The sequence below is a fragment of the Apostichopus japonicus genome, chromosome 19 (genome assembly GCF_037975245.1).
Source record: "Apostichopus japonicus isolate 1M-3 chromosome 19, ASM3797524v1, whole genome shotgun sequence".
Taxonomy (NCBI): Eukaryota; Metazoa; Echinodermata; class Holothuroidea; order Aspidochirotida; family Stichopodidae; genus Apostichopus; species Apostichopus japonicus.
This window is the reverse complement of record NC_092579.1, coordinates 11903212-11916042: the sequence shown is the minus strand read 5'-3', so window position 1 is coordinate 11916042 and position 12831 is coordinate 11903212.

The following is a 12831-nucleotide window of genomic DNA, read 5'->3' as shown; positions in this document are numbered from 1 at the left end:
TTGATTGTGTACCTTAGCAACCTGTGATCTGCTTCCCCCTGTATGCTTCTGTACACTGTTATGTACCTTAGCAACCCGTGGAAATGGTTTCCCTAGTGTGTATATTTACAAATCATCATACATGTTTACAAATTATCCCCGAAATCAGCGTCTAAAACGTCGCTTATGGACTCAATCCACACTTAATAATGCTGACTCGAGACTGCCTGGGCTTGAAGGAACAAAAATGCGACCAGACGAGGCCATATACCCTAGTTAACACGTAGGTTCGAGACATCATCTACACGTAAAAAAAAATCCAATGTGGCGATTGTATAGCTTCGACACGAGGAAAAGATGACGTAATCACTGCAGTTGCCTATAGCAGATCGGTTATAGCTATTTATTGACCGTTGAAATGGTTTCCCTAGTGTATTTATTGACAAATCATCATACATATTAACAAATTATCCCCGAAATCAGCGTCTAAAACGTCGCTTATGGACTCAATCCACACTTAATAATGCTGACTCGAGACTGCCTGGGCTTGAAGGAACAAAAATGCGACCAGACGAGGCCATATACCCTAGTTAACACGTAGGTTCGAGACATCATCTACACGTAAAAAAAATCCAATATGGCGATTGTATAGCTTCGACACGAGGAAAAGATGACGTAATCACTGCAGTTGCCTATAGCAGATCGGTTATAGCTATTTATTGATCGTGGAAATGGTTTCCCTAGTGTATTTATTGACAAATCATCATACATATTAACAAATTATCCCCGAAATCAGCGTCTAAATCGTCCAAAATGGACGCAATCTACACAAAAAATAATGTTCACTTGAGGCTGCTTGGCCCTGAAGGAACAAAAATTTGACCAGGTAGCCTCTAGACATCATATACACGTTAAAAAGTCCCCAATATGTACCTTAGCAACCCGTGAACAGCTTGCCCCTGTATGTTTCTGTACACTGTAGTGTACCTAAGCAACCCGTGGACTACTTGCCCCCAGTGTGCTTCAGTACACTACCGTATACATTAGTAACCCCTGAACTGCTTGTTCCCTGTATGTTTTACTTCCCTGCATTGTACCTTAGCAACCCGTCAACTGCTTGCCCCCTGTTTGCTTCAGTACTCCATTGTGAACCTGAGTAACCCGTGAATTGCTTGCCCCCTGTATACTTCAGTACACTGTTGTGAACCTTAGCAACCCGTGAACTTTTTGCCGCCTGTATGTTTTAGTTCACTGCATTGTACCTTAGCAACGGGTGAACTTCTTGCCCCCTGTAAGCATCAGTACACTGTTGTGAACCTTAGCAACCCGTAAACTTTTTTGCCCCCTGTATGCTCCAGTACTCCGTTGTGTACCTTAGATTTCGTGAACTGCTTGCCCCCTGTTTGCTTCAGTAATCCATTGTGTACCTTAGCAACCCGTGAATTGCTTGCCCATTGTTTGATTGTGTACCTTAGCAACCTGTGATCTGCTTCCCCCTGTATGCTTCTGTACACTGTTATGTACCTTAGCAACCGTGGAAATGGTTTCCCTAGTGTGTATATTTACAAATCATCATACATGTTTACAAATTATCCCCGAAATCAGCGTCTAAAATGTCTCTTATGAACGCAATCTTTTCGTAATTATGCTGACTCGAGCCTGCTTGGGCTTGAAGGAACAAACATGCGACCAGACGAGGCCATATACCCTAGTTAACACGTAGGTTCGAGACATCATCTACACGATCTACATGTAAAAACAATCCAATATGGCGATTGTATAGCTTCGACACGAGGAAAGGATGACGTAATCACTGCAGCTGCCTATAGCAGATCGGTTATAGCTATTTATTGACCGTTGAAATGGTTTCCCTAGTGTTTTCATTGACAAATCATCATACATATTAACAAATTATCCCCGAAATCAGCGTCTAAATCGTCCCAAAAGGATGCAATCTACACAAAAAATAATGTTCACTTGAGGCTGCTTGGCCCCGAAGGAACAAAAATTTGACCAGGTAGCCTCTAGACATCAGCAACCCGTGAACAGCTTGCCCCTGTATGTTTCTGTACACTGTAGTGTACCTAAGCAACCCGTGGACTACTTGCCCCCAGTGTGCTTCAATACACTACCGTATACATTAGTAACCCCTGAACTGCTTGTCCCCTGTATGTTTTACTTCCCTGCATTGTACCTTAGCAACCCGTCAACTGCTTGCCCCCTGTTTGCTTCAGTACACTGCTGTGTACCTGAGAAACCCGTGAATTGCTTGCCCCCTGTATACTTCAGTACACTGTTGTGAACCTCAGCAACTCGTGAACTTTTCCCCCTGTATGTTTTAGTTCACTGCATTGTACCTTAGCAAGGCGTGAACTTCTTGCCCCCTGTAAGCATCAGTACACTGTTGTGAACCTTATCAACCCGTAAACTTTTTGCACCCTGTATGCTTCAGTACTCCGTTGTGTACCTTAGATTTCGTGAACTGCTTGCCCCCTGTTTGCTTCAGTACTCCATTGTGTACCTGAGTAACCCGTGAATTGCTTGCCCCCTGTATACTTCAGTACACTGTTGTGAACCTTAGCAACCCGTGAACTTTTTGCCCCCTGTATGTTTTAGTTCACTGCATTGTACCTTGGCAACGCGTGAACTTCTTGCCCCCTGTAAGCATCAGTACACTGTTGTGAACCTTAGCAACCCGTAAACTTTTTGCCCTCTGTATGCTCCAGTACTCCGTTGTGTACCTTAGATTTCGTGAACTGCTTGCCCCCTGTTTGCTTCAGTACTCCATTGTGTACCTTAGCAACCCGTGAATTGCTTGCCCATTGTTTGATTGTGTACCTTAGCAACCTGTGATCTGCTTCCCCCTGTATGCTTCTGTACACTGTTATGTACCTTAGCAACCGTGGAAATGGTTTCCCTAGTGTGTATATTTACAAATCATCATACATGTTTACAAATTATCCCCGAAATCAGCGTCTAAAACGTCGCTTATGGACTCAATCCACACTTAATAATGCTGACTCGAGACTGCCTGGGCTTGAAGGAACAAAAATGCGACCAGACGAGGCCATATACCCTAGTTAACACGTAGGTTCGAGACATCATCTACACGTAAAAAAAAATCCAATGTGGCGATTGTATAGCTTCGACACGAGGAAAAGATGACGTAATCACTGCAGTTGCCTATAGCAGATCGGTTATAGCTATCTATTGACCGTTGAAATGGTTTCCCTAGTGTATTTATTGACAAATCATCATACATATTAACAAATTATCCCCGAAATCAGCGTCTAAAACGTCGCTTATGGACTCAATCCACACTTAATAATGCTGACTCGAGACTGCCTGGGCTTGAAGGAACAAAAATGCGACCAGACGAGGCCATATACCCTAGTTAACACGTAGGTTCGAGACATCATCTACACGTAAAAAAAATCCAATATGGCGATTGTATAGCTTCGACACGAGGAAAAGATGACGTAATCACTGCAGTTGCCTATAGCAGATCGGTTATAGCTATTTATTGATCGTGGAAATGGTTTCCCTAGTGTATTTATTGACAAATCATCATACATATTAACAAATTATCCCCGAAATCAGCGTCTAAATCGTCCAAAATGGACGCAATCTACACAAAAAATAATGTTCACTTGAGGCTGCTTGGCCCTGAAGGAACAAAAATTTGACCAGGTAGCCTCTAGACATCATATACACGTCAAAAAGTTCCCAATATGTACCTTAGCAACCCGTGAACAGCTTGCCCCTGTATGTTTCTGTACACTGTAGTGTACCTAAGCAACCCGTGGACTACTTGCCCCCAGTGTGCTTCAGTACACTACCGTATACATTAGTAACCCCTGAACTGCTTGTCCCCTGTTTTTTTTTACTTCCCTGCATTGTACCTTAGCAACCCGTGAACTGCTTGCCCCCTGTTTGCTTCAGTACACTGCTGTGTACCTGAGTAAGCCGTGAATTGCTTGCCCCCTGTATACTTCAGTACACTGTTGTGAACCTTAGCAACCCGTGAACTTTTTTGCCCCCTGTATGTTTTAGTTCACTGCATTGTACCTTAGCAACGCGTGAACTTCTTGCCCCCTGTAAGCATCAGTACACTGTTGTGAACCTTAGCAACCCGTAAACTTTTTGCCCCCTGTATGCTTCAGTACTCCGTTGTGTACCTTAGATTTCGTGAACTGCTTGCCCCCTGTTTGCTTCAGTACTCCATTGTGTATCTGAGTAACCCGTGAATTGCTTGCCCCTGTATGTTTCTGTACACTGTAGTGTACCTAAGCAACCCGTGGACTACTTGCCCCCAGTGTGCTTCAATACACTACCGTATACATTAGTAACCCGTGAATTGCTTGCCCCCTGTATGCTCCAGTTGTTGTGTACCTTAGCAACCCGTGAATTGCTTGCCCATTGTTTGATTGTGTACCTTAGCAACCTGTGATCTGCTTCCCCCTGTATGCTTCTGTACACTGTTATGTACCTTAGCAACCGTGGAAATGGTTTCCCTAGTGTGTATATTTACAAATCATCATACATGTTTACAAATTATCCCCGAAATCAGCGTCTAAAATGTCCCTTATGAACGCAATCTTTTCGTAATAATGCTCACTCGAGCCTGTTTGGGCTTGAAGGAACAAAAATGCGACCAGACGAGGCCATATACCCTAGTTAACACATAGGTTCGAGACATCATCTACACGATCTACACGTTAAAAAAATCCAATATGGCGATTGTATAGCTTCGACACGAGGAAAATATGACGTAATCAATGCAATTGCCTATAGCAGATCGGTTATAGCTATTTATTGACCGTGGAAATGGTTTCCCTAGTGTATTTATTTACAAGTCATCATAGATATTTACAAATTATCCCCAAAATCAGCGTCTAAAACGTCGCTTATGGACTCAATCCACACTTAATAATGCTGACTCGAGACTGCCTGGGCTTGAAGGAACAAAAATGCGACCAGACGAGGCCATATACCCTAGTTAACACGTAGGTTCGAGACATCATCTACACGTAAAAAAAATCCAATATGGCGATTGTATAGCTTCGACACGAGGAAAAGATGACGTAATCACTGCAGTTGCCTAAAACAGATCGGTTATAGCTATTTATTGACCGTTGAAATGGTTTCCCTAGTGTATTTATTGACAAATCATCATACATATTAACAAATTATCCCCGAAATCAGCATCTAAATCGTCCCAAATGGACGCAATCTACACAAAAAATAATGTTCACTTGAGGCTGCTTGGCCCTGAAGGAACAAAAATTTGACCAGGTAGCCTCTAGACATCATATACACGTTAAAAAGTCCCCAATATGTACCTTAGCAACCCGTGAACAGCTTGCCCCTGTATGTTTCAGTACACTGTAGTGTACCTAAGCAACCCGTGGACTACTTGCCCCCAGTGTGCTTCAGTACACTACCGTATACATTAGTAACCCCTGAACTGCTTGTTCCCTGTATGTTTTACTTCCCTGCATTGTACCTTAGCAACCCGTCAACTGCTTGCCCCCTGTTTGCTTCAGTACTCCATTGTGAACCTGAGTAACCCGTGAATTGCTTGCCCCCTGTATACTTCAGTACACTGTTGTGAACCTTAGCAACCCGTGAACTTTTTGCCCCCTGTATGTTTTAGTTCACTGCATTGTACCTTAGCAACGGGTGAACTTCTTGCCCCCTGTAAGCATCAGTACACTGTTGTGAACCTTAGCAACCCGTAAACTTTTTTGCCCCCTGTATGCTCCAGTACTCCGTTGTGTACCTTAGATTTCGTGAACTGCTTGCCCCCTGTTTGCTTCAGTACTCCATTGTGTACCTTAGCAACCCGTGAATTGCTTGCCCATTGTTTGATTGTGTACCTTATCAACCTGTGATCTGCTTCCCCCTGTATGCTTCTGTACACTGTTATGTACCTTAGCAACCCGTGGAAATGGTTTCCCTAGTGTGTATATTTACAAATCATCATACATGTTTACAAATTATCCCCGAAATCAGCGTCTAAAACGTCGCTTATGGACTCAATCCACACTTAATAATGCTGACTCGAGACTGCCTGGGCTTGAAGGAACAAAAATGCGACCAGACGAGGCCATATACCCTAGTTAACACGTAGGTTCGAGACATCATCTACACGTAAAAAAAAATCCAATATGGCGATTGTATAGCTTCGACACGAGGAAAAGATGACGTAATCACTGCAGTTGCCTATAGCAGATCGGTTATAGCTATTTATTGACCGTTGAAATGGTTTCCCTAGTGTATTTATTGACAAATCATCATACATATTAACAAATTATCCCCGAAATCAGCGTCTAAATCGTCCCAAATGGACGCAATCTACACAAAAAATAATGTTCACTTGAGGCTGCTTGGCCCTGAAGGAACAAAAATTTGACCAGGTAGCCTCTAGACATCATATACACGTTAAAAAGTCCCCAATATGTACCTTAGCAACCCGTGAACAGCTTGCCCCTGTATGTTTCTGTACACTGTAGTGTACCTAAGCAACCCGTGGACTACTTGCCCCCAGTGTGCTTCAGTACACTACCGTATACATTAGTAACCCCTGAACTGCTTGTTCCCTGTATGTTTTACTTCCCTGCATTGTACCTTAGCAACCCGTCAACTGCTTGCCCCCTGTTTGCTTCAGTACTCCATTGTGAACCTGAGTAACCCGTGAATTGCTTGCCCCCTGTATACTTCAGTACACTGTTGTGAACCTTAGCAACCCGTGAACTTTTTGCCCCCTGTATGTTTTAGTTCACTGCATTGTACCTTAGCAACGGGTGAACTTCTTGCCCCCTGTAAGCATCAGTACACTGTTGTGAACCTTAGCAACCCGTAAACTTTTTTGCCCCCTGTATGCTCCAGTACTCCGTTGTGTACCTTAGATTTCGTGAACTGCTTGCCCCCTGTTTGCTTCAGTACTCCATTGTGTACCTTAGCAACCCGTGAATTGCTTGCCCATTGTTTGATTGTGTACCTTATCAACCTGTGATCTGCTTCCCCCTGTATGCTTCTGTACACTGTTATGTACCTTAGCAACCCGTGGAAATGGTTTCCCTAGTGTGTATATTTACAAATCATCATACATGTTTACAAATTATCCCCGAAATCAGCGTCTAAAACGTCGCTTATGGACTCAATCCACACTTAATAATGCTGACTCGAGACTGCCTGGGCTTGAAGGAACAAAAATGCGACCAGACGAGGCCATATACCCTAGTTAACACGTAGGTTCGAGACATCATCTACACGTAAAAAAAAATCCAATGTGGCGATTGTATAGCTTCGACACGAGGAAAAGATGACGTAATCACTGCAGTTGCCTATAGCAGATCGGTTATAGCTATTTATTGACCGTTGAAATGGTTTCCCTAGTGTATTTATTGACAAATCATCATACATATTAACAAATTATCCCCGAAATCAGCGTCTAAAACGTCGCTTATGGACTCAATCCACACTTAATAATGCTGACTCGAGACTGCCTGGGCTTGAAGGAACAAAAATGCGACCAGACGAGGCCATATACCCTAGTTAACACGTAGGTTCGAGACATCATCTACACGTAAAAAAAATCCAATATGGCGATTGTATAGCTTCGACACGAGGAAAAGATGACGTAATCACTGCAGTTGCCTATAGCAGATCGGTTATAGCTATTTATTGACCGTGGAAATGGTTTCCCTAGTGTATTTATTGACAAATCATCATACATATTAACAAATTATCCCCGAAATCAGCGTCTAAATCGTCCAAAATGGACGCAATCTACACAAAAAATAATGTTCACTTGAGGCTGCTTGGCCCTGAAGGAACAAAAATTTGACCAGGTAGCCTCTAGACATCATATACACGTTAAAAAGTCCCCAATATGTACCTTAGCAACCCGTGAACAGCTTGCCCCTGTATGTTTCTGTACACTGTAGTGTACCTAAGCAACCCGTGGACTACTTGCCCCCAGTGTGCTTCAGTACACTACCGTATACATTAGTAACCCCTGAACTGCTTGTTCCCTGTATGTTTTACTTCCCTGCATAGTACCTTAGCAACCCGTCAACTGCTTGCCCCCTGTTTGCTTCAGTACTCCATTGTGAACCTGAGTAACCCGTGAATTGCTTGCCCCCTGTATACTTCAGTACACTGTTGTGAACCTTAGCAACCCGTGAACTTTTTGCCCCCTGTATGTTTTAGTTCACTGCATTGTACCTTAGCAACGGGTGAACTTCTTGCCCCCTGTAAGCATCAGTACACTGTTGTGAACCTTAGCAACCCGTAAACTTTTTTGCCCCCTGTATGCTCCAGTACTCCGTTGTGTACCTTAGATTTCGTGAACTGCTTGCCCCCTGTTTGCTTCAGTAATCCATTGTGTACCTTAGCAACCCGTGAATTGCTTGCCCATTGTTTGATTGTGTACCTTAGCAACCTGTGATCTGCTTCCCCCTGTATGCTTCTGTACACTGTTATGTACCTTAGCAACCGTGGAAATGGTTTCCCTAGTGTGTATATTTACAAATCATCATACATGTTTACAAATTATCCCCGAAATCAGCGTCTAAAATGTCTCTTATGAACACAATCTTTTCGTAATTATGCTGACTCGAGCCTGCTTGGGCTTGAAGGAACAAAAATGCGACCAGACGAGGCCATATACCCTAGTTAACACGTAGGTTCGAGACATCATCTACACGATCTACATGTAAAAACAATCCAATATGGCGATTGTATAGCTTCGACACGAGGAAAAGATGACGTAATCACTGCAGTTGCCTATAGCAGATCGGTTATAGCTATTTATTGACCGTTGAAATGGTTTCCCTAGTGTATTTATTGACAAATCATCATACATATTAACAAATTATCCCCGAAATCAGCGTCTAAAACGTCGCTTATGGACTCAATCCACACTTAATAATGCTGACTCGAGACTGCCTGGGCTTGAAGGAACAAAAATGCGACCAGACGAGGCCATATACCCTAGTTAACACGTAGGTTCGAGACATCATCTACACGTAAAAAAAATCCAATATGGCGATTGTATAGCTTCGACACGAGGAAAAGATGACGTAATCACTGCAGTTGCCTATAGCAGATCGGTTATAGCTATTTATTGACCGTTGAAATGGTTTCCCTAGTGTATTTATTGACAAATCATCATACATATTAACAAATTATCCCCGAAATCAGCGTCTAAAACGTCGCTTATGGACTCAATCCACACTTAATAATGCTGACTCGAGACTGCCTGGGCTTGAAGGAACAAAAATGCGACCAGACGAGGCCATATACCCTAGTTAACACGTAGGTTCGAGACATCATCTACACGTAAAAAAATCCAATATGGCGATTGTATAGCTTCGACACGAGGAAAAGATGACGTAATCACTGCAGTTGCCTATAGCAGATCGGTTATAGCTATTTATTGACCGTTGAAATGGTTTCCCTAGTGTATTTATTGACAAATCATCATACATATTAACAAATTATCCCCGAAATCAGCGTCTAAAACGTCGCTTATGGACTCAATCCACACTTAATAATGCTGACTCGAGACTGCCTGGGCTTGAAGGAACAAAAATGCGACCAGACGAGGCCATATACCCTAGTTAACACGTAGGTTCGAGACATCATCTACACGTAATAAAAATCCAATATGGCGATTGTATAGCTTCGACACGAGGAAAAGATGACGTAATCACTGCAGTTGCCTATAGCAGATCGGTTATAGCTATTTATTGACCGTTGAAATGGTTTCCCTAGTGTATTTATTGACAAATCATCATACATATTAACAAATTATCCCCGAAATCAGCGTCTAAATCGTCCCAAATGGACGCAATCTATACAAAATATAATGTTCACTTGAGGCTGCTTGGCCCTGAAGGAACACAAATTTGACCAGGTAGCCTCTAGACATCATATACACGTTAAAAAGTCCCCAATGTGTACCTTAGCAACCCGTGAACAGCTTGCCCCTGTATGTTTCTGTACACTGTAGTGTACCTAAGCAACCCGTGGACTACTTGCCCCCAGTGTGCTTCAGTACACTACCGTATACATTAGTAACCCCCTGAACTGCTTGTCCCCTGTATGTTTTACTTCCCTGCATTGTACCTTAGCAACCCGTCAACTGCTTGCCCCCTGTTTGCTTCAGTACACTGCTGTGTACCTGAGGAACCCGTGGATTGCTTGCCCCCTGTATACTTCAGTACACTGTTGTGAACCTCAGCAACTCGTGAACTTTTCCCCCTGTATGTTTTAGTTCACTGCATTGTACCTTAGCAAGGCGTGAACTTCTTGCCCCCTGTAAGCATCAGTACACTGTTGTGAACCTTAGCAACCCGTAAACTTTTTGCCCCCTGTATGCTTCAGTACTCCGTTGTGTACCTTAGATTTCGTGAACTGCTTGCCCCTTGTTTGCTTCAGTACTCCATTGTGTACCTGCGTAACCCGTGAATTGCTTGCCCCCTGTATACTTCAGTACACTGTTGTGAACCTTAGCAACTCGTGAACTTTTTGCCCCCTGTATGTTTTAGTTCACTGCATTGTACCTTAGCAACGGGTGAACTTCTTGCCCCCAGTAAGCATCAGTACACTGTTGTGAACCTTAGCAACCCGTAAACTTTTTGCCCCCTGTATGCTCCAGTACTCCGTTGTGTACCTAAGATTTCGTGAACTGCTTGCCCCCTGTATGCTTCTGTACACTGTTATGTACCTTAGCAACCGTGGAAATGGTTTCCCTAGTGTGTATATTTACAAATCATCATACATGTTTACAAATTATCCCCGAAATCAGCGTCTAAAACGTCGCTTATGGACTCAATCCACACTTAATAATGCTGACTCGAGACTGCCTGGGCTTGAAGGAACAAAAATGCGACCAGACGAGGCCATATACCCTAGTTAACACGTAGGTTCGAGACATCATCTACACGTAAAAAAAATCCAATATGGCGATTGTATAGCTTCGACACGAGGAAAATATGACGTAATCAATGCAATTGCCTATAGCAGATCGGTTATAGCTATTTATTGACCGTGGAAATGGTTTCCCTAGTGTATTTATTTACAAGTCATCATAGATATTTACAAATTATCCCCGAAATCAGCGTCTAAAACGTCGCTTATGGACTCAATCCACACTTAATAATGCTGACTCGAGACTGCCTGGGCTTGAAGGAACAAAAATGCGACCAGACGAGGCCATATACCCTAGTTAACACGTAGGTTCGAGACATCATCTACACGTAAAAAAAATCCAATATGGCGATTGTATAGCTTCGACACGAGGAAAATATGACGTAATCAATGCAATTGCCTATAGCAGATCGGTTATAGCTATTTATTGACCGTGGAAATGGTTTCCCTAGTGTATTTATTTACAAGTCATCATAGATATTTACAAATTATCCCCGAAATCAGCGTCTAAAACGTTGCTTATGGACTCAATCCACACTTAATAATGCTGACTCGAGACTGCCTGGGCTTGAAGGAACTGCTTGCCCCCTGTTTGCTTCAGTACACTGCTGTAAACCTTAGCAACCCGTGAACTGCTTGCCCCTGTATGCTTCAGTACACTGTTGTGCATACGGTCGTGGCCAGGGGGGTCGAAACCGTGGGGGGCACTTTGTTCCAAAATAGCAAATGTCACTAGCAAATAAAATGTGGCCCTTTGATAGAGTACTGTCTTTTTGGATATCCTAAGCATTTGTGAATTTTAATATTTTATTTTATTATTTTTAGTCTGTACATTCAAGGATTTAACCGAGGTTGCTAAAGACTTTTGTTCAAGGAATGAACACAGGAGAATTTTTTTCTCGGAAAGTTCTAACTTTTGGATGGACAGAAGTACAGATGTAGGTTGAGTCACATGCACCATAATAGTTTTGATAGCATACTAATACATCATATATATTTTAGTGATATGGCCGGTTTATAGCATAACAAGTGTTGGTTGTGGAATGAGAAAGTTCCCCCTCTGATGTTGTGTCCCCCCCCCCCACTTTTTGGAAGCTTCCTACCCCCTGTTCGTAAATCCCCATCGAGTGCGGTTAGGTAGGCTGTATGTATTTTATCACGCAGTGGCCTACTGTAGGCTTTTTATAGGCTAAATTTAGCTAATTGGCATCTGTCAAACCATGGAGGTAAAAACAGATGGTAAAGTAGCTGAATCAATAGGCCTGAGTTTTACTAAGATTATAACCGAGTTAACGGAGTTGACGAGTACTGAAGATCAAAAGAGCACTGATAAAATACCATGCAAAATCAGCAACAGTTTTAAACATTATTACGACACTGAAAGGGGAGCACTTGCTTCCACTGCTCCCCTGCCTACGTCCCCTTCGGGAAGCGATTAGAGGGGTGGGGCGCGGGGTTTGGGGGCGCGCGTTTTCATGCAGATGGGAACAATCTCAAGAAGTTATGGGTGCGTCCGCCACCACCCCTCGTCCCCTTCCCCGCCCTTGGATCCACTTGGATCCGCCCTTGGATACATGATATTCACAGAAGATGTGTCCAATTCTCCAATCGCATGAAGAATTTAAATTTTAGATTCATTGTACAAGTTTGGGGTCAACAATTAGCATTCAGGTCGGAGTGTACAACATTTAATCTCTGTACGGCAGTTTTGCATCGAAGGACATATTTAGGTCTAGTGCAGTTCGCATGGAGATCCCAGTCTAATACCGACACTTGTGTCATGTTCCCCGAAGTCTCGGTCGAGTTAGATACCAGCCACAGTTGGCTTTCATAGCACTACGATTGTTTAAGGCGTCCATACACACACACACACACACACACACACACACACACACACACGTATAGGCGTTA